The sequence below is a fragment of the Chrysochloris asiatica genome, unplaced genomic scaffold, assembly GCF_000296735.1.
Source record: "Chrysochloris asiatica unplaced genomic scaffold, ChrAsi1.0 scaffold00213, whole genome shotgun sequence".
Taxonomy (NCBI): domain Eukaryota; kingdom Metazoa; phylum Chordata; class Mammalia; order Afrosoricida; family Chrysochloridae; genus Chrysochloris; species Chrysochloris asiatica.
Window position 1 is genome coordinate 2,441,406 of NW_006408731.1, and position 5,861 is coordinate 2,447,266.

The 5,861-nt window shown below is 42.0% G+C and overlaps 2 non-coding genes across 2 annotated transcripts; both read right to left on the bottom strand.

The window, feature by feature from the left end:
- Window positions 1-2,139: 2,139 nt before the first annotated feature.
- Window positions 2,140-2,211, bottom strand: TRNAD-GUC. Its single transcript has one exon. It is a non-coding gene; the product is annotated as a tRNA-Asp (tRNA).
- A 2,052-nt stretch (window positions 2,212-4,263) lies between these two features.
- Window positions 4,264-4,345, bottom strand: TRNAS-AGA. Its single transcript has one exon. It is a non-coding gene; the product is annotated as a tRNA-Ser (tRNA).
- Window positions 4,346-5,861: the final 1,516 nt, after the last annotated feature.

Here is a 5,861-nt window from a genome sequence, read left to right on the forward strand (position 1 = left end):
CCCCCCCCCCCCCCCATGGTCCTCAGCACCCAGCCCCTTTCCCTCTCTGGGTCTCAACTTCCCAGGCACTCCATCTCTTCATGATGTCCTCCCTGTCTTCATCTCAGGCCTCAGGGCTTCTCTGGGTGGGGTCCCTCTCTCCATTCTTCTCTGTTGATGGTCCCAGGGCCCTCTCTGCTCCTAGACTGAAAAGTTAGTCACTCCCCTCCATGCAATAAAATATCCATCTTTACATTTCCAGTCCTCACAATCAGTCCTGGTAACAATTTACACCATTGCTTTACATGAGACCCCTCTGCATTTCTTTTCATCAGCCCTTTCTAGACAGGTTGGGTACTATTCACTGGAGACTTCACTATCCTCCCTGCCCTGTGGATCTAGGTTCCCTCTTGAAAGCTTGTAAGCCAGTCACTTCTTACCTTTGCATCCCTCCCCCCATTTTGGGTAGCCAGTGTTCACATTGCCCATCCCTTTCCACTCTGTGTGAAGGGGGTGGGGATAATTCTTGTAGCTGGGAATTTTTTCCTCTTTTGAGCTACTGCAGTTGTAGGTATAGGTCCAGTTCATCAAGTTGTATCAGATGACACTTTCTTTTTCTTTCTTTCTTTTTTTTTTTTCCTTTTTCCTCTTCTTTCTTTCTAGGGTTGAGTTCTGTTCATCCAGTTATTGAAGCCAGGTCATGTGGAGAGAATTTATATTTCTTGCTAGTAGCCAGTTACTGCTAATATCACTGCTCTGGGGACCACATTTTGAAAAACACTGTTCTGGAGCACAGGGGGTCTTCTAGATGTGAATTAGCAAAACATTTGATGGCTCTCACCTTGTATTCCTCTGCAGATAATTCCAGTGTGTCCATAATAATGCTTGTCATCAAAAAAACAGGACAACCTAAGGGTACCTGATTTCTGCCTTCCAAAATTCTGAGGAAAAAGTTAAATCATACCAAGAATTCTAACAGCCAGAAAGTTAGATGAATGTAGTTTTAACTTCTTCTGTCAAAATGGAGGGCTTTCTCAGAAGATTGAAAATAATGAGTCAGTATCACACTGAGAGGAATCTGGTGCTGTCCTTGAGAGGAGTCCATTGTGAGTAGTTTAACAGCCATTGTCCCTGGACCCTCTACTCAGTGCTCACCACTCCAAATTGTCATTTTCTTATGTTTTAAGGAGTTCTTTATATATTCTAAACATGGGTCCTTTGTCAGACATTTGTATTACAACTATCTTCTCCCACTCAGTGACTTGCCTTTTCTCTGAAACCAATCCCTGATATACTAAAATCCTTAAGTATAAAGAAGTTCAATTTAACAATTTTTTTACCCATATTTTATGGCTACTGTGTGTGTGTTATTGAAAAGAAAATCTTTGTCAACCCAAAGTTCACAAAGAAACTCTCCTTTTATTGTTTTATCTTGCATATTTAGATGTTTAAACTGGATTAAATTTTGGTAATATATCCAGTTGATTCAGCATCACCTTTTGACGTTGCATTCAGTTGTCATATCTCTCTGAACTTCTTTAAACTGGAACATGTAGTCTTTTTTTGTATGTCATGTAACATTGTTATTTTTTAGAAGTATAAGCCAGTTTTTTGTTTTTTTTTTAATGTTTCTCAGTTTGAGTTTGTTATTGCCTCTGATTAGATTCCAATTATGCATTTTGTCAGGAATATCACAGAAATAAAACACTTGTGCTCCTTTCAGTCCCTTACATCACAAGGGACCTAACATTTATTTGCCCCACTACTAGTGACATTGGAGTTCTGGTGTGACTGTAGGATAAGTACTGGACCCCAACGTTGATTTAAAGTGCAAGGTTAGGTTCAAATTCACCAGCTGTTCCTCAAAAACTCTACACAAGGTTGCTATGACAGCACTTAACAACAATAGCAAACAAGTGATGTTTCAACTGCTTGGCTAAAATGGTATCCCTCAGGTTTTCCCACTGTATAGTTGCTTTTTTCTCTTTGTTAGTACAGATTTCCCCAGTTTCTACTGATCATTGTTTTGTTAGGCACTTTGTCGCTCTAAAAGAAATGTACTTGAAAGAATAAAAACTCTAATATTTGATCAGAAGAATAAAGTGAATAACCAGCAGAATTTTAATTTCCTGGAAAAAAAAAAAAAAACCTTTTACTAACCTCCCCGTCGGGGAATCGAACCCCGGTCTCCCGCGTGACAGGCGGGGATACTCACCACTATACTAACGAGGAAGCTACGGGAGCAGTGCTCCAAGGAAATGACCTAAAGTTATTCACTATTGTCCTTTCGTCAATCTGTAGGTGGATGCTTTTTGTGTCAACACACAACAGTGTATTGGCAAAGAACAAGGCACCAGGATTTGATGGAATAAAAACCGAAATCTTTCAAGAAAGTGAGGTGGCACAGAAGGCACTCAGTCATCTCTGCCAAGAAATTTGGAAGACAACTATCTGGCTGACTGATTGGAAGAGATGCATATTTGTGCGCATTCCAGAGAGGTGACCCAACGGAATGCGGAAATCATCGGACAATAGCTTTGCTATCCCATGCAAGTAAAGTTTTACTAAAGGTAATACAGAAACGGCTGCAAGCATACATTGACAAAGAACTTCCAGAGGTTCAAGCCACATTCAGAAGAGGTCGTGGAATGAGGGATATCAATGCTGATGTCCGAGGGATCTTGGCTGAAAGCAGAGAATACCAGAAAGATGTTTACCTGTGCTTTATTGACTACACAAAGGCTTTCGATTGTGTGCATCATGACAAGCAAGCTATGGACAACATTGCGAAGTATGAGTATTCCTGAACACTTAATTGCGCTCATGAGGAATCTGTACCTGGACCAAGGGGCAGTTGTTCAGACAGAACATGGGAACACTAAATGTTTTAAAATTAAGAAAGTTGTGCTACAAGGTTGTATTCTTTCATCACACTTATTCAACCTGTATGCTGAGCAAATAATTTGAAAAGCTGGGTTCTATGAAGAAAAACGTGGCATCAGGATTGGAGGAAGACTCATTAACAACCTGCGATATGCAGGTTGCTTGCTGAAAGTGAAGAGGACTTAAAACATTTACTAATGAAGATCAAAGAGCACAGCCTTCCGTATGGATTACATCTCAAAGTAAAAAAAACAAAAATCCTCACCACTGGACCAATAAACAACATTCTTATCAATGGAGAAAAGATTGAAGTTGTCAAGGACTTCATTCTTCTTGGATCAACTAGCAACACTCACTGGAAGCAGCAGTCAAGATATCAAACGAAGTATTGCATTAAGAAAGTTATGCGACAAGGCAGCAAATCGGCTGCACAAGACTTTTTTAAAGTGTTGAAGAGCAAAGATGTCAGCTTGAGGACTAAGGGGCACCTGACCCAAGTCATAGTATTTTCAATAACCTCATATGCATGCGAAAACTGGACAGTGAATAAGGAAGACCGTAGAAGAATTGATGCTTTTGAGTTATGGTGCTAGTGGAGAATATTGAAAAGTGCCACGGGCTGCCGAAAGAACCGTTTTGGCAGAAGTGCAGCCAGAGTGCTCCTTGGAGACCAAGATGGCCAAACTTCTCCTCTTATACTTGGGACATATTGTCAGGAGGGACCAGTCGCTGGAGAAGGATATCATGTTTGGTACGGTGGAAGGTCAGGGAAAAAGAGGAAGACCCCAACGAGATGGATTGGCCAAGTGGCATCACTGATGGACTCAAGCGTGGCAACAGTAGTGAGGTTGACCCAGGATCGGGCAGTGTTTCATTCTGCTGTGCATAAGGCTGCTGTGAGTCAGTACCGACTCGGTGGCACCTAACAACAACAACACAGCACTGTGACTCTGCGTCTGAGCTGAGAATATCAGAACCTATAGTCCTGAGTCCATTCTAAGCCCTCTGGACAGGCCAACGCGGTGGGAAGGCCGGCGATGGCGCTTTATGAGACCGTAATTAAAAAAAAAAAAAATGTCCTCGCTTTCATTGTGATGCACTGATTCCCATACTGTATCCATAACTACAGTTTCTCAGTTCTTAGACTCTGAAAGGGGAGCTCATTGACTGAGAGACTTCAAGCGATTTCGCAGGCAGGGAATGCAAATGCGGAACAGAGACATGCATTTCACTAAGGGAAAATAATTGGCTAGGAATCTATTCAGTGTACTTCTAGTTTTTTTTCCTTTCGTGGATGAATGTGCGTTGGGAGCCCAACCAAGGTTCTCGTCAGCCGTTTCTGATGGTTTGTGTCGCATTGATTCTATTCCAATTTATGTTAAACACGAGGAGAAAAACACCCGTAGTCGGCAGGATTCGAACCTGCGCGGGGAAACCCCAATGGATTTCTAGTCCATCGCCTTAACCACTCGGCCACGACTACACGGGGTTCAACTGCTTTTAAACTCCATAAAAGGAAATTTCATCTGACATCATGTCATTTTGTTTTTAATAAGGGTAAAAACTGCTTTGTGATCAAGAAAACGTACTCTAAAATAAGACTCAATATATCCAGATTACACTCTCAGCTAAGGTTGCTCATGGTATAAATAGATTTGTGTTATCTTTCAGTAACCCAGAAATTGATTGGAACTTAATCCAACAGCATTTTAGGAGGTTGTGGAACAATATACACTTGTCTGTGGATATTCATCAGCTACATGCTCAAATTTATGATATAAGTAATTCTCAAAGTGAACACTGAGTGGCTACTAATTTGCTACCCCTGCTAGAGAGTAAGATCCCCTAAGAACTTGATTGAACCTCAGCATAGTGATTCTGCTTGGTCACCTTAGAGCAGGTGGTGGGTTGGCAATGTCTTGCGTATGGGGTCCCCAGCCGATCTCCTCCCTCCCTGCCTTCCTCGGATGGCGGCTGTTTATGCTGGACGTGGAACCTCGGCAACTTAAGACAGAGCCATTGCCATGCTGCAGTGAGTTTCAATGACTGGTAAGACTGAGGAATTCGCACTGACCGCCTAAGACAGGCAGCGTCCCTTAAACAAACAATAAATAAGGAGGATTCGGATGCAGACCGTGCAGACCCGGTCAGGAGGCCAAGCCCCTGTGGGCCCAAGCGTTGTTGACCGTCCAAACCATAGGCTCTGAGGATCAGACTTTAGCTACCTAGTAGACATAGCAAACTGTCCCTCATCTGATTATTCAGTAATGCTTGTTAGTAATCTCATACATGAGACCTGGATATCCACAGACAAATGTAAAAACCTTCCCTAAAAGCCGAGACTGTAAATTCCAAAAAGGCAAGTCCCCCACCCCATCCAAAAAAAAAAAAAAAAGCTAAAGAGGATAGAGAGAAACACTGTTAACTGATGATATATGGAGGGGATAATAATCAATGTAATGAAACAAGCTATATGAATGGTTGAATGTGAAGCTGATGATGTGCCCTGTAAACTTTCACTCAATCCAAAATAAAAACATTTAATTAAAAAAAAAGTACTCTACAAGTTAGATTTTTAAAAACCTCAGGTGAAGTGAGTGTTTGGTAAAGATCAGGCTCTCTCAGTCAGGGTGGAAACTGACAGCCCTGGAAGAGTTCCTGGGCGTTTCCTGACAATTTAAGGTCTCTGTATTCTCAGACCCTTCACATCCTCATTCTAGACCTGATATAAGCCACTTTTGTTTTCCAAATTCCAGGCATTAAGGTTCTTGGGTTTCCCTGGTGAAGTACGAGGAAAACAACTTGGGAAAAGCCTCCTGGCATCCTCTAGCTCTAGCACCTAGGCCTACACTATCAGCCCCAGGGTGTTTGCAAGCAATTTGCAATTCACAATGCGCTTCCACACTTTTGTTAGGTTAAGGACGAATTTTATAGGTGGTTCCTGAGTTCCTCTCCACCTCTCCCCTCATCTGGCTCCATCCATAAGGAAGATCCTAGTT